The 25762-nt window shown below is 46.8% G+C and overlaps 1 long non-coding RNA gene across 1 annotated transcript in view; it reads left to right on the forward strand.

The window, feature by feature from the left end:
- Positions 1–24183, forward strand: part of LOC146042781 (uncharacterized) — a 39021-nt gene extending 14838 nt beyond the window's left edge. Inside the window, exon 2 of the long non-coding RNA XR_014464013.1 lies at positions 22675–24183. This is a non-coding gene — a long non-coding RNA (uncharacterized LOC146042781). The remainder of the gene's footprint in view (positions 1–22674) is intronic.
- Positions 24184–25762: the final 1579 nt, after the last annotated feature.

The raw sequence follows: 25762 nt of genomic DNA on the forward strand, positions 1-25762 counted from the left end.
ATGGCATAATTTGAATTTGGGGTAAAATTGTGTGGCCATGCCCCTTCCCAGCAAGAACACACCCCTGTTTCGCACCGAATGTGTGCACTGTTTCTATTTAAAATATTGCCGTTAGGAGCACCAAAATGATGACTGCTATGATTAGGGTTTATGGTGCTGGGAAAGGGAAAGGGGAGCAGGGTCAGAGGCAGAACTAGTGGCGGTGCTAGGGGGCACCAGCCAAAATCTTGCCTAGGGCGTCATTTAGGCTAGGGCCAGCTCTGTTCCCCCGGCAGGTTTCCCAGTCCACCCCCCTTCCCCAACAGCATCCCCTGCCTTCCAACAGTCTCACCAGTGCACCTCCTCTTTCCCCCCACAGGTTCCCCAGACCTCCCTACCCACAATCCCCCCGCACCATCCCTAGCGTCACCAGGCCACCTCATATTTCCCCACCTGGTTCCACAACCCCACACCCACAACTCTCTCGCAAATGTTCATAGTGCACCTCCTCAATACCCCATCAGGTACCCCAGACCCCTTCCCCCACCATCATTGCACCGCCTCAATCCCCCGACAGAATTCCAGCCGCACCCAACCCCCCACCTCCTGAAATCTCCTGCCAGTATCCTTAGACCCTCCTCGCATCACATGGCAGCATCCTAACCATAATTTTGCATGCAAATCCACCATCCACCATCCACCGTCCCAACGCACCTATCCACCTGCACCCACACCACAACTCCACAACCTGTCACTCAAACAGTCCACCCCAGCACATCACTTACCCACACCACACAACCAGAAATACCCCGCATGTCTAACTCCAACACACTCATTATCCCCACACCGGCGACTACCCCACCCACCCCACACCCAAACACCCTCCCCACCCACATAACCCTAGCACCCCATCCACCCATGATACCACCGCACGCACTCATCCACCACACACAGCACCCCAGCACGTATATAACCCAACAGCCACACCTCCACCACCCACAGTACACCCACACTTGCTCCTGCCTCTCGATACGCCACCCTCTTCCTCATCCACGACACACACAAACCCCTCTCCAAACCTGCGCACACCCCCCTGTGCATCCCCAACCCAACTACAGTACACACACTCACAACACACACATGTGGCCCTGCACCTAACCAAACTATACCATGCACACCACCAAACCCCACAACTGCAACTGCACCTCACACAGTATCCCACGAACCCGCCACTTCCCCACCCACACCACCCTCAATCACCTCATCCCCACCCATACCACGCAACCCTCCCCCACACAATAACTGTGTTTACAGGTTAAGGGGGCGCAGCCCCTTACAACGGTGTGAAGAGCGCCCATGGTGCGCGATGAGTCACCTAGTATATATATATATATATATAGTTTGCAGAGGGCAGGCACTCAGTCAAATCAGGCTGGTAGATGCGCCGGGGTGCCGGAGGGAAGATGAATAGGTTGCAGAGTCTGGCACTCTCACGGTCTTAACAGCAAAGAAGACACAACACAGCAATGGTGGGTCAACGTTTCGGAAGTCGGTTTACTTCCTTTTTCAAGACAAGGTGCAATACCGTATTGCACCTTGTCTTGAAAAAGGAAGTAAACCGACTTCCGAAACGTTGACCCACCATTGCTGTGTTGTGTCTTCTTTGCTGTTAAGACCGTGAGAATATATATATATATATATATATATATATATATATATATATATATATAAATGCCATGGGGGAAGGGGGGGTGCCACAAACTTTTTGGCAGGGGGAAGCAAAATTTATAGTTACGCCACTGCAACCACCCTGTGATACTTGGGGGAAGTATCACTTAAATTTCAATGTATACTGTAGGTAAGTTTGAGTTCCGGTATTAGTGTTACATGTTCTTCAAATCTTTGTCTCCACTCGTTTTCCTTACCCTAGACTGGGAAACAAGTCTCCTGTTTGAAGCAGGTTACACCACTAATTCACAATACAAGTCCACCATGCACATTTATCCCTCTTCTACCAGACAGCACTAAGCACCAGCAATGCAGAGATTTCCTTAAATGGATGGATGGGCCCCATATTGTAGTGAGGGGAAAATAAAGGGGAACTTCGGCTGAATTGATTTAAATGATCATACAGTATTTATTGATGATTTCATTTCCAAAGTATTACTTTCCTTACAAGAACTTGGTTTACCTTGGGCACGTCGGATTAGCAAAGTAGAACATAACTCCATCAGGGAATGTTATATTGTAAAGCAGAGATTAGTGAGACTGCCACAATTTAATTCATGAGTCATACCCTCTTAGTTTAATAATGAATAACCTTATCTGCTGATTAATGGTAGTGTCACATGCAAATGTTAGAACGCTGTGCTTTTCCAGCTAGAACCGTGCGCTGCTAATAACACTTCAGTTGGTTAGAAGTTAAACAGAGAAATCTAGTCCACAGTTGCACAACAGCGATTTGTCTGTGATAGCGGCATCCATGCACTGTCATGTGACCACCCCTAGTGGCTTATTCTGAGTTGCACAGATGTCTCTGAATGGACACAAATAAATGGGGTAAAGGCCCATACACACTGGACAATTTTTATTCTTTAATATTTATTTATTACCAGTTATTTATATAGTGCACACAGGTTCCGCGGCGCTTTACAGAGAATATTTGAACCAGGGTTGCCTATTTCCAGAATGGCCAGGAGGCTCCCGAAAATAGGGTCCCCCCCCCCCTCTGCCCCCCAGAAGGGTGGACAACCCTCCCGGATACCGCCCCCCTCCCCCACATCTTCCATGCGGCAGCGTTAATTTCCAGTGATTTGTGCCTTTTGGGGGCGGGGCTAAAGATGCATAATTTAGCCCCACCCCCAAATTGCTGCAGTCTCCTCTCTGGGCTTCACCCAGAGAAGAGACTTTAAAAGTAGGCAACCCTGATTTGAACACTCACATCAGTCCCTGCCCCAGTGGATCTTACAATCTATATTTCCTACCACACATACTGTATACACACACACAGACATTCTAGGGTTAATTTTGTTGGGAGCCAATTAACCTACCTGTACATTTTTGGAATGTGGGAGGAATTTGGAGTACCCAGAAGAAACCAATGCAAGTATGGGGAGAATATACAAACTCTGCACAGTTAGGGCCATGGTGGGAATCAAACCCATGACCTCAGTGCTGTGAGGAAGTAATGCTAACCATTACACTGTCCGTGCCGTCCCTCACTTTAACCATTTGAGCTGCAATGAGCGCAGATGCACGCTCCCACATCATCACCAGCTGCTACCGCTCATCTACTGATATTACCAGCAGATGAGTGACAGGTTCAGAGGCGGTCTGGGCAGGGGGGCAGGGTGCCACCTGCTTGTTTACCTCCTTCTCCTGTAGCAGCAGCTTTCAAAATGTGGCCACAGCTACAGTAACATGGCCGCCGGCCTCCTGCATGAGGACATGCCCCAGATAAGTAGGGGAGGGCCATGTGTGTTAAATAAATTTCCCAGTGACTGTCGTCGCGTGGGTGACGTCATGATCAGTGGCATAACTATAGGCCCGCAGCCCCCGCGGTGGCGGGGAGGCGCTGAGGGGGTGTGGGTGCCGGGGGGGGGGGGGGGGGCAGCGGGACTATTATTAGTTACTCACTGCCAAGTTCTGCTGCCAGCGCCTGTGCCGGGTCCCAGCTCTCCCTTCTACTGCTGCAGCCAGCGCTTCTAATACAAAAAGAGACACTCGGAAAATGGCTGCCCCCATACTGCAGACAGTTTTTGTCTGCTGTATGGGGGCAGCCATTTTCCAAGTGTCACTTCTCAGTACTAGCAGCAGCAGCCGGGAGAACCGGGACCAGGCGCACACGGTCGGATGCGGCAGGAGGTAACCCCCCCTGCCGCCGCACAACACCCCCGGCACCCCGGCTCCCCTCCGCGCTCCCCGGCTCCCCCACACACTGACTGGCAGCACAGGTAACGGCTGAGGTACCGGCCGCACGGGGGTGGCGGGGGGGGGGGACTTGTTTACCCTAGGGGGGGTGCCCCCTGCATTTTCGGGGGGGGGGGGGGGGCAGAATTATTAGTTACGCCACTGGTCATGATGCCGACGCCACCCACCCCTGCATCTGCTGTGGACTCGCAGAGGAAGAGCCAGGTGGACGGTGGAGGTTGAGACAGACTGTGGCAGCGGTACGGGAAAGTTGGGAGCCCCAGCAGTGGCATTGCAGCACACACGGACCTGAATCCGGAGGCCGGCGAAAGTTCAAAGGAATGTTATTATTACGCAAGGGGAGCATGCCTGTTGTGTGCTGGTATTATTATTATACAGGGGGAGCAGCCTGTGGTGTCCTCCTTTTACTATGGAAGGGGGGGGAGCAGCCTGTGGTGTCCTCCTGTTAATATTATGCAGAGGTAGCAGCCTGTGTGTGGTGTCCTGGTATTATTGTTATTTTACAGGGGGAGCAGCCTGTGGTGTCGTCCTATTACATACTTGCCTACTTTTGAAAACTAGTTTCAGGGAGATTATAGTTGGTAGCAGAATTTTGCACAGCGCCCCATTGAGGGGGCGTGTCATGCTCCACCCAAAGGGCGTGTCTTGTTCCATATATGGAGATATTGTGAAAAAGAGATTGTGAACATGGCACCTAGAAGCGTGGCTGTGTACTGCTACATCTGAGAGGAATCTTGTAAAATGACTGTATATCAAAATGTAGATGAGGCCCAAAGCAGTTACAGTAGTAAGATACTATACTTGTAAAGTGCTGGGAAATGGTGCTGATGAGTCAATGTAAATTTATCAATCTCTCATTCCTTTTAAATCCAAAAATGTAACAGTGTATTACACAGCAGACAGGTAAAGCAATTCCATGGGTAATTTTTACTAGGCAGATTTGGCCATAGGCTAAATACACTGTACTCAAAATTGCCATGCCTGTACAGACTATTTGGCATGGGGGTGCAGATCGCTATCACCGGCAATTTTAAATATCTAGTCAAAATTGCCTACCTCATTGCTCCGTGTGTACACGGCCGAAGTATACATTCTGGGCATTTACCAAGCCAGTAAATGCCAGCCATCCCATTGCAGCACACCAGTGAGAGGCTAAGGTGTTAGTGTGTTAATAAGAAAGAAGCAAAAGCTTTGTGTTAAAAAATGTTACTCAGAAGAAAGTTGTTAATTAAAGTGCTAAAAATTAGGATATTAGAGTGACCAAACCCGGGATCGGAATCGGTGGAATCCAGGGCAGCCGAGAGGGTGGGGGAGCGGGAAGCAACCGCAGCACAAACTTCTACAGCATGTGCTGTGCTGAGAGCAGGCTCAGCATGAGTGTCTCACTGAGAGCACATGCTGTAGGTGTGTGCTGCTGCTGAGATTACGGTTTTAGTTTTCTCTCACCCTCCTCTAAACATTTTGGGGGTGTGGCCTAAGTGTGGGAGTGAAATTCACTCTGCTGATCTTGATAAAAGTGCACGGGCACTGAAACGTTGATCCACCATTGGGCATATTGTTGTACTTTATTTCCCAGTCTGGGACTGCCGCCGACCGTACCACGCTATATATATATATATATATATATATATATATATTCTGTGCTGGCTCCGGCACTCTGCTGTCCCCCTGGACTCACTTGCTCTGGTGCCTTCAGGTGTGGCCGCTTGGGTCCACTAGCATACAACAAAGATATTGCGAGCGGCACTCAGAGACTGGATACACGAAGTAACACTGCAAATACGTGTTTAATGCAAACTTCAACGTTTCGGGGCGCTGGTCCCCTTCGTCAGGATAAACACAAGGTGTCACACACAAGAAATTTGTAGAAAAGACTTACCCCCCTTCTAATCACTGCTGCCCCTCCCGCTGCTCTGGGACACCTGGCAGTGCAGCACGATGTCCATTCCCCCATACTGCAGTTTCCTGTTTCCGGAGGAAACGTGTCATCCTCTCCCTGCCGGTCACCTGGCAGTGCAACACAATGTCCATTCCCCCGTACTGCAGTTTCCTGTTTCCGGAGGAAACGTGTCATCCTCTCCCTGCCGGTTCCCATGGCAACGTTCGGGTTAACAATCTGAAATAACCACATAATAAACATTAAAACCGCAATTATATGCTGTGTCATTATTCATTGTTTACAAAGTGCTTAATGTAAGTGATTTGTTGCATCAGTGCTCATGTTTTTACAAAAAGAGGCTGTACTGCTTAAGCCTGGACGACGGCTAAAGTAGCCGATATTGTGCTAAAACAAAACTATCGGTTAGTGCATACATATATATGAAGTTACATTTTGCTTCCCTCATGGTTCCCCTGTTTGGGCTATTCAGTCCCAAATTGGAATATGGTGGGGCCCATCCCACCCACAACTATTGTGCTGGAGGCATGGTCCACATGCTGTGTCGCCACTCCCCTCCTACACTTGGTGGTTTTCTTTTGTCTACCCCGATTATTTTAAGGGACACACTGTTTATGATCACTGGTAACCAGCTGGCATTTACAAGTGGGGGGACCTGTCAGGGTGGGCATAGAAAGATGGTAATTAGATGAAATTAATCAACCCCAAGTGCTCATTGAGTCCCTTGGGGCGCATGGTACCCAATCTGTAAATCCATCGGGTTTCCAAACGCAATAGGGCTTTTCCCCTGTCACCCCTTCTCAGGCTTGGGGGGACATGGTCAATTATCTTGTATTTTAACATGGCCATGCTATGTTTGGCCACCACGAAGTGCTTGGCTACCGGTTGCTCGCCAGCGCCAGCACTGAGTGCTGCCCTAATTGCTTGTCTATGCTGTGCCATGCGGACCTTAAATTGGCATTCCGTTTTGCCAACGTAGTAAAGTCCGCATGGACACAAAATAACATAGACCACGAAGCGACTGGTGCATGTGAGGGGCAAGTTAATTTTAAACCTTTTCCCCGTGTAGGGGTGTCTGATAGAATCCCCAGTCTCCATGTAACTGCAAGTCGTGCAGTTGATACACTTGAAGCATCCATTGCCCCTTTGCAAAAAATGGGTGGGTTTGGGTTTCTTGAATTTAGATAAGTCTGTTTTGACCACTAGATCCCGTATATTTTTGCCCCTGGAATAACTGGGCATTAGGCGTTTACTGGCTAGCTCTTTTAAATCCCTATCTGTGGTGATGATTGGCCATAGTTCTTTGGCCCTTTTAGATGTGTGTCTGCTGTTAATATTAAATTGGTTCACCCATGGAAAAGGAGGCTCTGATTTCTCAATTTTTTTGGGAATTAGTAATTCTGCTCGTGGTCTTGCACTGGCCCGCTGCCGTGCTTTTACAAGCTCCCCGGGGGGGGGTATCCCCTCTGTTGGAATTTCAGGGTCATGGCATCCAGTTGGTGTTCCCTTTCTGATGCCTCACTGTTGGTCCGACACACCCGTATAAACTGAGACATGGGTAACCCCTTCACTGTTGCCCTGGGGTGGAAACTCTCATGCCTAAGCATGGTGTTTCGGTCAGTTGTCTTAGTGTATAAGCTAGTGGCCAATTCTTTCTCTTTTTTTGTGATCTTGATATCGAGAAAGCAGATCTCGTTTTGGTCATGCAGCATGGTGAGTTTAATGGGACTGGCTGATCTATTGTGGGCCTCGACTGTGCTAACCAGGCTTTCTACTGGGCCCTGCCACAAAATCAAAATATCGTCGATGAAACGAAAATATAACCATACATGCTGGACCGTTTCCTGGAGGACAAAGAACAGGTCGCGCTCGGTCTCCCACATGTAGGTGTTCGCAAACGTGGGAGCCACCGAAGACCCCATCGCACAACCTGTCCTCTGCCTCCAGAACATGCTGTCAAATAAAAAATAATTATGAGATAATGTAAATTCAAGCAATTGTAACACAAACTCCACATCTGGGCCCCTGTAGTGGGGGTTCCCCGTGATGAGGCGTCTCATAGCCTGCACACCCTCCCTATGTGGGATGCAGGTGTACAGGCTAGTGACGTCAATGGTAGCCATGGTGAGGTCCACCGGTGCCTCAGGCATGGTGGTCAATTTTTGTAATAGCATGGAAGAGTCCCGTAGATGGGTGGGCGTATGCTGGATGCACGGCTGGAAATATGTGTCCAAGAATATGGCTACCGGTTCGCAAAGCGACCCCCTGGCCGATATGATGGGTCGACCAGGAGGCCGCGTTGCGTGCTTGTGTATCTTGGGTATTGAGTAAAAAATAGGCACTGTTGATATTACACCCTCCTTGACGGCCTCCTGCAATATAGTCGCCAGTGACTTCTGGTACCCATCCGTGGGGTCCCCACTGAGTTTCTCATATGTCGACTCATCCCCTAGGAGACGGTGACATTCCTCTACATAGTCAGCGGTGTCCTGTATGACGATGGAGCCGCCCTTGTCGGCTCCCCGTATAATAATGTCCTGCCTTTTGCTCAGGTCTTTCAGGGCTTGGTTTTGCTGGTACGTCAAATTATGGTGAGTCTTAGGGTAGGGTGGATGTCCCTCTTTTTCCACCAGTCGGTGGTAGGTTTTGATCGAGGCATTATTGGAAATACGCCCACCCATCTACGGGACTCTTCCATGCTATTACAAAAATTGACCACCATGCCTGAGGCACCGGTGGACCTCACCATGGCTACCATTGACGTCACTAGCCTGTACACCTGCATCCCACATAGGGAGGGTGTGCAGGCTATGAGACGCCTCATCACGGGGAACCCCCACTACAGGGGCCCAGATGTGGAGTTTGTGTTACAATTGCTTGAATTTACATTATCTCATAATTATTTTTTATTTGATAGCATGTTCTGGAGGCAGAGGACAGGTTGTGCGATGGGGTCTTCGGTGGCTCCCACGTTTGCGAACACCTACATGTGGGAGACCGAGCGCGACCTGTTCTTTGTCCTCCAGGAAACGGTCCAGCATGTATGGTTATATTTTCGTTTCATCGACGATATTTTGATTTTGTGGCAGGGCCCAGTAGAAAGCCTGGTTAGCACAGTCGAGGCCCACAATAGATCAGCCAGTCCCATTAAACTCACCATGCTGCATGACCAAAACGAGATCTGCTTTCTCGATATCAAGATCACAAAAAAAGAGAAAGAATTGGCCACTAGCTTATACACTAAGCCAACTGACCGAAACACCATGCTTAGGCATGAGAGTTTCCACCCCAGGGCAACAGTGAAGGGGTTACCCATGTCTCAGTTTATACGGGTGTGTCGGACCAACAGTGAGGCATCAGAAAGGGAACACCAACTGGATGCCATGACCCTGAAATTCCAACAGAGGGGATACCCCCCCGGGGAGCTTGTAAAAGCACGGCAGCGGGCCAGTGCAAGACCACGAGCAGAATTACTAATTCCCCAAAAAATTGAGAAATCAGAGCCTCCTTATCCATGGGTGAACCAATTTAATATTAACAGCAGACACACATCTAAAAGGGCCAAAGAACTATGGCCAATCATCACCACAGATAGGGATTTAAAAGAGCTAGCCAGTAAACGCCTAATGCCCAGTTATTCCAGGGGCAAAAATATACGGGATCTAGTGGTCAAAACAGACTTATCTAAATTCAAGAAACCCAAACCCACCCATTTTTTGCAAAGGGGCAATGGATGCTTCAAGTGTATCAACTGCACGACTTGCAGTTACATGGAGACTGGGGATTCTATCAGACACCCCTACACGGGGAAAAGGTTTAAAATTAACTGGCCCCTCACATGCACCAGTCGCTTCGTGGTCTATGTTATTTTGTGTCCATGCGGACTTTACTACGTTGGCAAAACGGAATGCCAATTTAAGGTCCGCATGGCACAGCATAGACAAGCAATTAGGGCAGCACTCAGTGCTGGCGCTGGCGAGCAACCGGTAGCCAAGCACTTCGTGGTGGCCAAACATAGCATGGCCATGTTAAAATACAAGATAATTGACCATGTCCCCCCAAGCCTGAGAAGGGGTGACAGGGGAAAAGCCCTATTGCGTTTGGAAACCCGATGGATTTACAGATTGGGTACCATGCGCCCCAAGGGACTCAATGAGCACTTGGGGTTGATTAATTTCATCTAATTACCATCTTTCTATGCCCACCCTGACAGGTCCCCCCACTTGTAAATGCCAGCTGGTTACCAGTGATCATAAACAGTGTGTCCCTTAAAATAATCGGGGTAGACAAAAGAAAACCACCAAGTGTAGGAGGGGAGTGGCGACACAGCATGTGGACCATGCCTCCAGCACAATAGTTGTGGGTGGGATGGGCCCCACCATATTCCAATTTGGGACTGAATAGCCCAAACAGGGGAACCATGAGGGAAGCAAAATGTAACTTCATATATATGTATGCACTAACCGATAGTTTTGTTTCAGCACAATATCGGCTACTTTAGCCGTCGTCCAGGCTTAAGCAGTACAGCCTCTTTTTGTAAAAACATGAGCACTGATGCAACAAATCACTTACATTAAGCACTTTGTAAACAATGAATAATGACACAGCATATAATTGCGGTTTTAATGTTTATTATGTGGTTATTTCAGATTGTTAACCCGAACGTTGCCATGGGAACCGGCAGGGAGAGGATGACACGTTTCCTCCGGAAACAGGAAACTGCAGTACGGGGGAATGGACATCGTGCTGCACTGCCAGGTGACCGGCAGGGAGAGGATGACACGTTTCCTCCGGAAACAGGAAACTGCAGTATGGGGGAATGGACATCGTGCTGCACTGCCAGGTGTCCCAGAGCAGCGGGAGGGGCAGCAGTGATTAGAAGGGGGGTAAGTCTTTTCTACAAATTTCTTGTGTGTGACACCTTGTGTTTATCCTGACGAAGGGGACCAGCGCCCCGAAACGTTGAAGTTTGCATTAAACACGTATTTGCAGTGTTACTTCGTGTATCCAGTCTCTGAGTGCCGCTCGCAATATCTTTGTTGTGTATATATATATATATATATATATATATATATACACACACACACACACACATACAGTACACACTGCAGGCAGGCGGCACTCGGATAGCATAAAAGAGCACATATGCAGTTAGTTGTTCAACAGCGCAAATTTTATTCCAGCAGTTGTAGTAGTTGCGGGGAAGGGGGTGCCTGCCTGGGCTCCGAGAAAATTGCGGGAGACTTGCCCACCATCCCAGGGGGCTGGGAGGGGGACACGTTTTTTGGGAGACTACCGGATATTCTGGGAGGGTAAGCAAGCCTAATATATATATATATATATATATATACTGTATAGCACGTCACGGACCGGCACTTCCCATGATCAAATCATCTTCAGGCTGCATGCCATTGCTATAATACAAGTCTGGGTCCCCCAATCCACTGTACCATCAAGATTCAGGAGACAGCACATCACTGCAACAAACAAACAGTTTATTGCAGGCTTTAATAAACTGTTTGTTTGCTGCAGTGACGTGCTGTCTCCTGAATCTTGAGGGTAGATCGGGGGACCCAGACTTGTGTGTATATATATATATATATATATATATATATATATATATGTCATACAAACGAGGCAGCACTCGGAAGACTTCAAATAAAGTGCTTTAGTATGAAAAGTGCAACATCAACGTGGCTAGGCGGCCAATCATGATCCGACTTTCTCGGCTCCTGATTGGCCGCCTAGCGGCCAATAGAATCATTCAGTGGAGAGGCGCGGAAGATGAAAGATCTCTGCGCCTCTCATCAGTCCGATGCGGGGAACTGCAGGAATCGCGGCAGGTGCCAGAAGACCAGGACTACGGCGGATCAAGATGACAGATCTTCACAGGAGGACCTGGGTGAGTTGGATTTCCTTCCACAGGTCCCCCATGGATTTCTACGGACCACCGCCGACCTGGACATTGACATGGAGCCGAATGTCGACATGGAACCAGAACAGGACAGGACACCGGACCAAGACCCAGGGACCTACATACGGGCTCAAGATAGGTAAGTATCAGTATGTATGGGCTTTGGATGTATTAAAGTTTTATTTTTATTGTGTGTCAGTGTGTGTTTATTTGACTATTTTTTTAACTGTGGAACTACAAGTGCCAGCGGGCCCTTTAATGCCCTGCAGGCTGGGACTTGTGGTTCTCCAAGTCCCAGCTTGCGGGGTCGGCTTGCTGGGACTAATAGTTCCACAGTAAAAGACAATAGTTTTTATTATATTTTTTGACACTTCAAACAGCCCTGTGACCACCGTACAAGGGTCACCATGGACTGCACCAGGCTTCAGCCTGGTCAGGTAAGTCCTGGAGGGGGGGGCTTTATTGGAGGGGTCCCCACTCCCCCAGGGCCCCTGGCCAGGCTGACTGGTCAGTAGGTTGATGTTTTGGCCGCTGGACCTTATCTAATAAGTGTCCCCCGGCTGTGACATTACCCTGCTGGCTGGTTTGGCCTGGGGCTGGTTCTTAAAATACGGGGGACCCCTACTCAGGGGCGTAACCAGATATTCGTAGGCCCCATAGCAAAAGTTTGTAAGGGCCCCCTATTTAGCGACTGATGGTGATAAATGTATGTAAAACATATTACTTAGACAGTAAAGATGGGCCCCCTTCAGCTCTGGGCCCCATAGCAGCTGCACCCCTTGCACCTATGGTAGTTACGCCCCTGCCCCTACTCATTTTATCCCCCATATTTTGGGAACCAGCCCCAGACCTGGAGTCTGGGGCTGGTTTTAAAAAAACGGGGAACCCCTATTTGTCGGGTTTCCTGATATTTTATTACCGTCCCCGGCTCTTTCAGCCTGGTGCTGGTTACGGCTGTGGGGGGGGGACCCCACGCCGTTTATTTATTTTTATATTTTTTTTACACCTTGCAGCCTGCACGGATCTGACTGATCCGTGCAGACTGCCTGTAGGAATTCGTATTAGCGGCCGTATATACGGCCGTTAATACGAATTAATACGACATCGGAGGGTTACAAAGCTGTCGTATTTGACTGCTTTGTAAATTCCCCTCCGGAACACGACTTTGCATACGACGTATGCAGTCGTATTCATTCGTATCAAGAATACGAATACAATTTGTTGTATTTGTATTCTTAGTAAATTTTACTGTACAGTATATTATGCTTGCTCCTTATTCCAGTATACTTCCTATTAGTTATACACAGCGCTGCAAGTATGGCGGTACGGGGTGGTACGGCGTACCATTAAAAGAAATACTGCCGGTACCCCGTACCGCCATAACAAATCTGCCCCAAAGTGTTTAATGCGCATGCGCGCATATGTAAGTGGCGGGGGGCGTGGTTTTCGCCGCCCCGCCACAGCTGATCGGAGCGGAGGGGAGGGGAGCGCATTGCGCTTCTCTCCCTCCCCTCCCTGTGTCACTCAGACTAGGCTGTCAGGCGACAGCCAATCAGCGCTCGCGGGCTGGCAGCCAATCAGGAGCCAGCCCGCGAGATAGACAGAGCCAGGCAGAAGAGACGGGAGATGCGCTCCCTCCCCCTCCCCTCCCCAGGGAAGCAGAACAGCGGGGGACTATAGGGGGGAGAGGACCTGACTGCCCCGGACACAGCCAGCACTGGTGAGTTGTGCTGCTGTGGGGGCATTTATGTGTGGCACTGTGGGGGCATATTATATCTGGCACTGGGGGCATATCTGGCACTGGGGGCATATGTGTGGCACTGTGGGGGCATATATCTGGCACTGGGGGCATATGTGTGGCACTGTGGGGGCATATGTGTGGCACTGGAGGCATATGTGTGGCACTGTGGGGGCATATGTGGCACTGGGGGCATATGTGTGGCACTGTGGGGGCATATGTGGCACTGGAGGCATAGGTGTGGCACTGTGGGGGCATATGTGGCACTGGGGGCATATGTGTGGCACTTTGGGGGCATATGTGGCACTGGGGGCATATGTGTGGCACTTTGGGGGAATATCTGGCACTGGAGGCATATGGGTGGCACTGTGGGGGAATATCTGGCACTGGGGGCATATGTGTAGCACTGTGGGGGCATATCTGGCACTGGGGGCATATGTGTGGCATTGTGGGGGCATATATCTGGCACTGGGGCACTGTGGGGGCATATCTGGCACTGTGTGGGCCTATTAGTAATGGGCATCAGTTGTGCGGTGTAATGAGCATTATGGTGTGGGGAATAATGTGTAACGGGCATTATGGTATGGGTCATATGTATTGGGTGTGTGACGCGTAACAGGCATTACTGTGTAAACTTTGGCCGTGTGCCTTTGGCGTGCAATATTCCAGCCACTCCCCCTAGTGTCATATGACCACGCCCCTGGTCACACCCCTGACCACGCCCATTTTTCGCTGCGCGCCTTCGGCGCGCGGCACAGTACCACTAAGACCTTTTTCCTACTTGCACCACTGGTTATACATGCATTCTGTATCTATCTGAATACAATGAGAAGAGAATACTGTATACAAAAATTAGACACAATTGTTGTCAATGCCCCTCCCCTTTTCATTTGCTCAAGAATCACCAGATTGGAAAACTCAGGAAAGTACAAAAAATTGTTTTACTTCAAATAAAATATTTCTTTACATATGAATAGTGATTAATATTTATTTTAAATTAAAGTCCAATTTATCTGAGGATAAATTCCCTTGAAACTGCTACAAATAGCTAGCAACAGTTCCAAACACAATCTGTAAGCGATGGTCAATTTCTTGCAGTTATGAAGATAATATCAGTCATCTTGATACTGGAACAGTTAAGAAATAATTGTTTCAAATTATCTAAGTGTAAGAACAAATTCAATCAATTTTACAAATAATATTCGGGTGAATTTGTCTTTCTACCTAATATTATGGATAACAGAAATTGCAAAGCCGGGAAATCAAAGGGAAAAACTGTACGTATTTGTAGACATATTTTGTTTATTAATATTTCATAGGATATTAAATATAATGAAACAATCAATACTGAGGCTGGACTAGCAATGCAGCAGTTATTAGGACTATGCTTACAGGGTAAAACTTCCTATATAATAGGTGACCACTGCTCCTCACCTCCATGGGGGGATTTTGTGTTTTACGTGTCAGCAGCCACTAGATTACAGTTCATTGCTTTATGTGCTATAGTGCATTTCCCCAGTGGATGCTGATGTCTGTAGCCATGTGGTGTGGCTTCCTGCAACCAATCAGTGTGTTTTCTGACTTGTCGCATCAGTTGTAATGAAAGGCTAATGCTACCCCTGCCTCAAGTGTTGTGAATGTGAGCGGCCACTAGATGGCGGTATATTGTATATAGCTGAAACATTACCACACAATGCTTTAGCAGGGGACATCCCCCCAATGTAGCTTGCAGATAAAATAGTACTGGTATCACATGGGGGGTGCGGGTCACTCCTGGGTGTCACCCTACCTGTGATTGACACCAAAATGCAGACTCCCCTGCAGCTACAAGGACCTGGGTGCTGCAGTATGACATTAAGGGGCTGATTCAGGAGCACTCGTTGCCAACCGAATTTGGACCCAGCCCAGATGGTCGTTGATTGTGCATGTGCAAATCACGGCAGCGAAAGGAGGGTGAAGGGGGTGCCCATAAAAAAGCTGGGCATTCCTCTGTAGAAGCAAGTGTGGCAATACCTACTTGGGGTTGGCGGCATGATGTCAGCGCCTGCTCCGTCTTTGGCGAACAGTGACGGAAATAACAGTCAGCATAGATTGACTTTCATTACTGAAGGGGAGAGAAATCATTCGATGGTCAATCATTCGATGATTTCTCTCCCCTTCAGCCACATGCAAGAGGATGTGTTCGCGTACATTTGGCCGTGGCGGTGGACAGCGTTTATGGGCTTGCTAGGCAGCAGGCGGTATGCTGCCTAGGGACCCAACCACAATCAGGCACTCAGCTCCAATCTCTGATAAGGAACTGGCAGTAGAAGAGTCTCGCCACACCCCCTTTAATGATGTCACTGGGGCTCCCGTGAAACAACACTCCTTTTATGAGAAGCCCCACCCATTTCGGACACCCATAAGGTGTGTCTGCCCCTGATGCTACCGCTGTAATTCCAATCTCATTTCTCATGATTTACTGTATCACATAGCAATATTTGGAGTAATATCTTAGCTACTCTTTTGAGTGTAATGTATTGGATTATGATAGCTCAGAAGGACACAAAAAGATTTTGCAATACAATACTGTATATTGAGAAGACTACATATCAAAGAAGGTAATTATTAGGTAATTATAGTATTTATGTTGAGCACTGTACTATATACAATTAATTAAAGGTCATCATTTCACCTCCCACGGATATTCTAGTTAAGATGACAGAAAATGTCATCTGTACAAAAATATAATGCAGCAAAAATTATAGTATATGTAAGTAACTAGCGCAAGTACTCTCCTGTCCACAGTTAGCGGAAGAACCTAAAATTCCATCACGCTTATATAACATCAGACAATGCATTTTCTAAAGCAGTGTGACGCTTCTGTACGTCTTACACATGTCTCCTTGTCTCTAGTTAAAAGGCCTGTCTACTGTAGTGTTGATAGCTTACTTTACAAATGATAAATCTTCTCATCGGGCAGTATTCAATGAGAAAAATTCTCCGTGTTTTATGGAGAATTTTAGCTTTTTTCGCCTTGGACGGAGCATTTTGCTCTCCAAAAGTGAACCACCCTATTCAATGTGAAATATTCTCCGTCTTTCTAAGTGATTTTCGCCGTCTCTCTCCGTGTAGAAATTCTCCATCTTTTGATGGAGAGCTGGAATGTGAACTTTTAATCTAAAAGGTTTTTTTTTTTAATTTTGGTGTCAAAAAATCTGTTTTTTTTTTTTTCTGTGAAGGGGCATGTTATTTTCATTCATGTGCTTATAGCACATGAATATATATTTAATTAAAAAAAATAAAAAAATGTTTTAATTTTTTTTTTTTTTTTTACACAGTGCAGCCAGCAGGGGGCCGGAGCGCTCGAGCCGCTCATTAGATATTCATATATTCACTGCACCCGATCGTTAATATGCACGAACGGGTGCAGTGAATACTGGGTCCCCCGCTGGCTATAGGGGGGGGGGCAGCCTGTGCTGCCTGGGTCCCGGGGGGGCCCCCTACCCTCCACATATGTTCTGGGGCATCCAGGGAGACTTTAATCTCCCTGGATGCCACCGTCCCACGGCTCCCTGTCAGCTCCCTGCCGCGGATGCTCGTCCGCTGCAGGGGTTAAGACTCGCCGCGAGTGGCGGCGAGTCTTAAATACGTTGAATAGTGGGAGCAGGAGGCTCCGGAACACGGAGAGTGCATGGCGAGAGAAAAAATCTCTCGCCATGCACAGAGAATTTTCCTCATTGAATACTGGCCTTCGACTATATGCTTTCATATAATCATACTAATTTTCCCTACTTCCCGACAGTCGGAATCCCAGCCCATTTTCATCTGATCCAACAGGAGCTCAAAAGTCTGAATTCAATGTTCCGGCTGTCGAGTGTTGGAAAGTCCGTGGATCGGTGGAAATGGACGCGGATTGTCGAAAAATGGCCGTGTCCGACAAAGCAGATCCAGTTTTAAATAAGTCGGATCTGACAGCTTTCAATGTTGTTGCTAATTGCAGCATTGAGTGTTGCTCTTTCACCTGTCTGGAAATATCATCACAGATTGAATCAGAATCAGAATCAACTTTATTGGCCATGTATATTCACGTATACTAGGATTTTATTGTGGATTAAAGAGCAGCTACAAGCAAGGGAACACGGGGGGAGGTGTGACATACAGAGACATTTCAACTTTTTTGCGTACATACATTGGATATTTAACGTTTCAATGATGAGCATAGTTAGACAAGCATAGTCTATTTGAGTCTATTTGAATTTGCTAGTAGCACTTTGTTCAATTGGCGGATAGCTAACGGTGTATAGTGTATACACGCTAACAATGTCAGTTATGATATTGTTCAGCGACCACATCCAGGAGCATGCTGTTGCTCACAAGATAGTTAGAATTCTATATGATATATTGTGTACACATTAGCTGATATGCAAAATAATATCATTATTGTGCATATTGTTAACAATTATCTCCTAATGTGTAAGCACCTTATGAATGGGTCTCCTCACTTGCTTCTGTGCATGACCAGAGGCTACGGTACACCGCTAGAACAGTGATTAGCAGGGAGCACACTTAATGTGAAGACTCTGCCACTGCTCGTCCATTGCAGCTTGTGTATTGGCAGGTTGGAAGTGGCAATAGGTATTGTAGTTTATTTTACTTGGGAGCAGCTCATACCATAGGTAATCTCAACCACTGAGAACAACTGTGTTCTGTGATCATATACTATAGGACATTTATATTGGTGCCCTGTATAGTATGGGATTGATAGAACATGGAGATATTTCTTTGTTTATTTGTCCTGTGTTTGTTTGTGCCTAAGATTGTCTTGGCTATTGTCTGTCAAACTCAGGAGGTTTCTGCCTTCTCTGAGCTCCCCTGAGGACACCTGCCTTATGTTACAGGTGTACTGTCCAGCGGTGCAATACAAATGGAAAGGGCCCATGTGCAGTGTCCGCCTCACTCCTCTGTAGCTGGCAGCCCAGTAGACTTTGAGCACTAGGATTATTAGGAGACCCTAAAGCTGTACCAGAGTCTAGTGTGCATGTGCAGGTCTCCAGGGAAATGGCACGGTGGTCATGGTATCTGGACTCATGACATATTGACCCTAGGTCGACAGTCATAAGGTCGACCACAATTGGTCGACATTCAAAAGGTCGACATGGTCAAAAGGTCGACAGTCAAAAGTTCGATAGGGTCCAAAGGGTGACAGTCAAATGGTTGACAAGGTCAACAGGTCACCAGCCAAAAGGTCTATAGGTTAAAAGGTCGACATGAAAAAATGTCGGCATGAAAAAGATCAAAATGCTATTTTTTTTTACTAAATTTTGAGCCGACGAACCGGCAGGCGGTACTTCATACCCGACCATCCACTATGGCGTGGAGGGAGAATATAACAGTGTGCAGAGCACAGCTAGGCATTGAGCCCAAAGCAAGGGGATGCGGTACACTTAGACGGTGTCCATGTTGGCCTATGCCAAAAACATGAAAAACGCACATCAACATTTTCCATGTCGACCTTTGAACCCTGTTGACCATTTGACCCTGTCAACCTTTTCACTGTTGACCATTAGTGGTTGACCATATGACTGTAGACCTAGACATTGCAGATCTAAAATACCATAACCATGGTCATTGTCCTACTGATTTTCCTGCTATGCATGCGCAAAATGCTGTCAAAATGGCCTCTGCACCATTTTCCTAGTGATTTTTGCATAACTCCCAACTGTCCTTATTTTAGAGAGACAGTCCAAATTCTGCTGTCCCAAATGCGGGCAGCAACGGGACAGCAGAGAAGAGACGGGGATATCCCGGGGCATGCCAGCAGCTCACAGTGTGCTGGCCATGCCCCCATAGTGATAAGAAAGAGGGGTGTGGCTAATGACCAATTATAGATATACCACTAGTACCGCTCCGCATATTACACAGCACTTTACAGAGTATAATTGAACATTCACATCAGTCCCTGTCCCAGTGGAGCTTACAATCTATATTCCCTACCACATATACACAGAGATTCTAAGGTTCATTTCGTTGGCAGCCAATTAACCTACCAGTATATTTTTGGATTGTGGGAGGAAACCGGAGTAAACCCAGGCAAGTACGTGGAGAATATACAAACTCCACACAGTTAGGGCCTTGGTGAGAATCAAACCTATGACCTCAGTGCTGTGAGGCAGTAATGCTAACCATTACACCATCCGTACTGCCCATAATGACTTCCATGTTGTGCTGAGTGCAACTGGTTTTTAACTACAACTCATTCTTATTTTAGGCATGATGCTAGAGCAGGACTTGTAGGAAATTGAGGACCGCTGTGTTGGGCAAGCTTTAATATAATTCCTCACACATTTATTTTGCCAGATATACAGTACAAAGGTTTGCAAAGTCTCACTCTGTTTGTATCCATATGAAGCTTTTTTTAATGAAAGCCTCCACTGCCTTTGCTACATAGGAAGCAATTTATATTATCCAGACTCCCTAGGCTTGCGGTGACATCTTGCACAGGCAGTGGAGGAAATTGTCATCCCATGTAGTCAGGAATTCACAGTGAATCCTGACAGTGATGTCCTCTGAGTGACAGAATAAAGGATGTGTTTTTTGCTTTGTCCACTCTGCATCAAAGTAAGATCTGCAGTTGGGAAAATAAAGTGAAAAGAAAGAAATGATAAAGTACTGGAAACGCCATTGTTCTATACAATAGAGTATAAACATTTTGCTAGTATTATTTGTATTATTTTTAACAGTTTATTTATCTAGCGCACACATATTCCGCAGCACTTTACAGAGAATATTTGACCATTCAGGTCAGTCCCTGCCACAGTGGCTGCCACAGCGTTCCCATCAAAAAGCTAGGCTTTCTCATGGTAGTTCCCCAATGATGCGGGTGCCAGGGTGGCAGGGGGGCAGCTGACATCCTGCTTCCAGCACATGGTGCCCGCAGATCTGAGACACCACAGAGGTGCCTCAGATCTGCGAGCGCATGCAAAATCATTCGATGGTCACGGGCAGCAATTTTTTGACTCGCCGGGCTGTGAAATTCGCAGCCTTGTGAATCAACCAGTATAAGGGCATATATTCTCTATCACATTTACACACACATTCATTCTAGGGAGCCAATTAACCTACCAGTATATTTTGGGATTGTGGGAGGGAGAATATAGAAAGGGGGTAATTCTGATCGAATGATGTGGGTGTTCCCCCACAGCCTGCGAATGGATGTTAAACATCCATTTGCAGCCCATGCGTATGAACGCGGCATGCGAGGGGGTGCATGCGTATTGGCTTTTGCAGGGCGGCGTCTGATGACTCGCAAGGCTTCGCATTCGAATCAAGATCCAAACTCCGCACAGTTATGGGCCCCACACACAGCACAACATTTAGGCATTTTCTGAGCGATTTTAACAAATCGCTCAGAAAATGCCAGAAAATGCATGTAAATCGCTGTGTATATAGCCCACACAGCGATTTACATGCGCGCCCCCGCCGTTCTGAATCTGCACAAGATTCAGAACGGACCTGTCTGTCAATTCAGAGCAGTCGCTGAGATGCTCCTGCTCATCTCCCGCATGTGTGGCGCGGGGATGAGCAGGGCCATCTGAGCGACCGTCACTGAAGACGCCGCCAACAAGAAGCCCCGCTGTCACTCACCGCCCGACTGAAGCAGCTGCCGCCCGGAAGCATTCCTGCGCAGCGCCGGGGCACTGAGCCCTGAAAGGCTTCCTTCACCGCGGCTCCAGGCTAAGGTGAGGGCTGGGCTGTTTTCTGGGCTGGGGCAGGGAGACCTCCACCTGAGGCACACAGAGGGACCAGGGTGAGTCCCAAGCACTGCGGATAACAGGGACCTACATCGGGGCTCTGCTGCGGCTATGAGGGGGTGATAGAAGCTCTCTGAGATGGGAGGGGAGAGAGGTGACCCCTGAGGCAGCATGGGGTGTACTAGCTGCGCTGCTGCACTGTTGGTGGCACTGGGCACTGTGCGGGGACGGGCAGCGCTGGGCACTGTGCGGGGACGTGCAGCGCTGGACACTGTGCGGGGATTGGCGGCACTAATGTCAGGCTGATGGAGACAAGGGAAGGGATGTGGGGCTCTCATGGAATAGAAGTAATACTCTGTGCTAGTGTGCAGTGGGCTCAGGTGGACAGGGTAGCGCTGTCACCTCTGATGTGTGTAGGAAGAAGGGAAGGACCTACTACTCCTGGCTCCCCGCCCAGCTCCCTCTGATCCTGCAGCAGCCTGCCAGCCAGTGCTCTCTCCTATGATCCCTGTCACCCTGTCACTCTGTATAGGGGATGGGGACCCCTATACCACATTATATATATATATATATATATATATATATATATACACTTCACACACAGTGCAGTTTGATGGCATGTGCGGCTGACAGTCGTGACAGATTTGAAATCTCCCGTGCTGAATCTCCCAATTTGAATCTCTGACACAAATCTCTCTGTATGTGGCTCATTGTCTGAAATGAGCCACAAGAGTGAAATCTCTTGTGCTGAATCTCCCGTTATGTATCTCTGGCACACATCTCTGCGTATGTAGGGCCCTTTAGGGCCATGGTAGGAATCGAACTCATGACCACTTTCTGCCTAAAAAGATGTGGCTTTGCAAAATGTTTCCGAAAGCTGGAAAACTAGAAAAGCATTGAATAGATTGAATGTGAATTTGATCTATTCTAGGCACAAACTGCCGATATTTCAGACTTTGGAAAATGTCAGCAGGCATTCAATACCCCTAAATCAAGTCTTACCACTCTCATAGACAGAACTGCACATCCCCTATAACTTACTGTTAAAAATACCTGTAAATAGGATGAGTGATGTCATCATTTGCATGCTGTGAGTTATGATGATGTCACTTGACACTTCATTAATAACTCTAGTGCACTCTAAAAATAAGCACAAGGCTACATAGCCAGAGGGCAACTTGAATATCCTCGTAATATGTTTCTATATATAAAACATAAAGCCATTTGAAACTTTTGATTTATGCATTGCCTGCTGTTAAATTGAAACTGCCAAGTGGAGGCAAGAAGTCACCTTAGTTGTAGAAGGGATCACAAAGTAATAGCCAATTATAAAAACTGAGTGCTTTTCTCCATTAATGTGTGGGCTTTCCTCGTTCCAGTATAGTTTTGATTGTTTTTGATAGATATGTAAAATACAGTGACAAGCATAATCAATCTTTTTCAGCCAGTCCCTTGCTGTTAATTCTTTTGTGCTTTGTTGCAGATGTCTGGAGGTCAGGAGCATCTTATCATACTATCTGTACAGAGATGATCATGGACAAACTCGGACAACCAAGTGACCTCAAGCCATCATTTCCACCCTAGTCTTCTTTTGGATATGGAATAGGGGGTTGACAAAGTCTCGGTCGATGGTCACTAAGTCACTCACTAATGGTTGACAGTGACTAGTTTGACACCTGAAAATGGTTGAAATACCATAGTTTGACATTGATAGAAGGTCGAGACAAGCTTAATGTTGACATGGTCCTGGTCGACATGCAAAAGGTTGCCACAAGCTTTTCGCGGATTTTGGTGTCTTCGTCAACATATGGTGACATAGACACTGCATAAGTGTGCACTTGTGCTCGCCATGCTTCATGCGCGGTGCCTCACTGCCATCAGCACAATATTGTATTGTCACTCGATGCAGGCTTGCCTACCCTCCCAGAATGTCTGGGAGGCTCCCGAAAATCAGGTCCGCCTCCCGCCCCCTCGGCAAGGTGGGAAATTCTTCTGCATCGGCCACGCAGCCCACGCACCTCCTTCCCCACTGCACTGAATACCGATTTTCACGGGTACATGACAAGGGGCTGTGCTAAAATGACACAATATGCGTAATTTTGCATCATTTTAGCCCCACCCCCAATCTGCAGACCCACAAATTGCCTCATTTGACTGCTATGGGGGTGGGACTTGGTGACATCAGCCTCGCCCCGCCCCCTGACATGCTACTATCTGGTTTCCTCTCCGGGCTTCTCCATGGTTATTCAGTGTCCATGTTGGCAGATTTTGACAGAGACTCCAAAACAGTGAAAAACTCATGTTGACCTTTTAGATCTGTAAGTATAGATAAAATATATGCAAACATACTATACAGTATATACAGTATCAATTATTTAAAGTTCCAATGACTCTAAGAAATGTCCCTCCCAAAAAATTGTTCAATGTCCATAACCTCCACAGTGCAAAGTGCAGTCACAGAGTTATCCAAAATTATATCCAGTCCTTGAGCTCTACCACCGGTCCACATTTTGCAGACCATCTAGCTGGTGCACAGCTGTAGTCATTACTAACTGTCACATTTCCCAGACCATCTAGCTGGTGCACAGCTGTAGTCATTACTAACTGTCACATTTCCCAGACCACTTAGCTGGTGCACAGCTGTAGTCATTACTAACTGCCACATTTCCCAGACCACCTAGCTGGTGCACAGCTGTAGTCATTACTAACTGTCACATTTCCCAGATCACCTAGCTGGTGCACAGGTGTAGTCATTACTAACTTTCACATTTTCAAACCTGCTGCATTCATTTCTTTTATAGAACCACAGTTTGCCTGAGATACATGACCTGTTGGTAGATCTTGTAGACAGATTAAGCCACCCCTGGTCTACTGTATTCACTCCTCCTCACCAAGGGTTTTCTTTAAAAAAGTCCCACCAATGGGACATATTACAGTATCTTCCACCGCCAGATTATTTTATTTGAGTAATAAAGTTGACCAATTTTCACCCGACTTATATCTCGTCATTATTTACATTCATTTACATGAATTGTATTTATATGATATTTAGGTCTAATAGTTATTTGCTAGAACAAAGCAGTCATCAATCACTAGGGCAGTTGTTCCCAAACTGTGCGCCGTGGCTCCCTGGGGTGCCTCGGGACACATGCAGGGGTGCCCTGGGTTGGTAGTCCAGGACCAACTAAAATTATTAATGGTTAATTATTTATAAGCAAAACCAGTGCTGGTGGCTGCCAATCATAAAATGTGTACAAACAGAAGCAATTCCTGTCCTTTTCCACATAACTGACCCTAAGAATAGCATATAAATCCAATCTAATTAAAATAAATTTGGCCTAGGGGTGCCGCGAAAAAAAATCTTATACTCTAGGGTGCCGTGATTAAAAAAAGATTGGGAACCCCTGCACTAGGGAATCTATAAAAGTTAACTTGGATTTCTATGACCTCACCTACAGTCTTGATCACACTGTATACAGTCAGTACTATTTTTCTGGAAAAATTGGTTCAGGAACTCCAGGTCTGGGGGTGGATCAATTAAATAAAAAATAATATATATATATATATATATATATATATATATATATATATATATATATAATAAAGAGAGGGAGGGTGAGATAGATGTATATATTGTATTTAGAAACAAAGGCACTCACAGGTGACATTAAAATAAAACTTATCTTATGGAAAGTACATTTTTAGTTCCCGATGATGTCATATTTAATTAGAGGTTCAGGAACTGAGTTCCTGTTGGTTCCTGCTGAAAAATAGCACTGTATACAGTATATACTGTTGAGGGGTGTAGAGAGCAGGGCACTAATTACCCTGGCCCAATATTTACATCTGCTTCAGAGAAAAGTATTCAATGTTAAGTGACCAAAAATCCTATTTTTTGCTAGTTAAATATCTATCACTGTAAGGCAGGGGTGGCCAAACCTCAACAGTTAATTTTTTTCCAGGACACCTGTGAATCTGGGTGGGCCCATACAAATCCTGGGGTTTCCCTGCAAACCAAGTCGATGCCTGTTCGTCAGTGCCCGTCCAAAATTCGGCCATCTCCAGCCAAGATCAAAATCTGTTCAACGGGGAAAAAAAACATTTGATGATCATCGACCATCAAATTATTTTTTGACCATTACGTCCACATATAAGCATACACATACCCTCGCATGCAAATGTGGGGATTCGCAAATGGGGGGAGTGGGTATTTTGTTGGGTGGTGGATGGCATTTACCTGTTCGCTAGGCTGCAAACATAAGCAGCCTAGCGAACTGGTCTGAATCAGACCCATACAATATGCGTATGAGATAGACACATCAGCAGAAACTTGGCCTTACGGTACTTGTTTGTTTTGTATATATAGTAAATTAGTAAACTTAAAATCTCGTTACACTGATATTCCACGTATAGTAGAAAAAAAAATACCAGAAACTAATGTAAATTACTCTAAGGAATAATATTAATATAATGGCTTTGTTCACTACCCAATACCCAACTTTAAGTTTACATCAAAGACATATTTGGGAATTATTTTTTATTTGTCCTGTTCATACGAGCTTAATACATCC

The sequence above is a fragment of the Crinia signifera genome, chromosome 19, assembly GCF_055691185.1.
Source record: "Crinia signifera chromosome 19, ASM5569118v1, whole genome shotgun sequence".
NCBI lineage: Eukaryota > Metazoa > Chordata > Amphibia > Anura > Myobatrachidae > Crinia > Crinia signifera.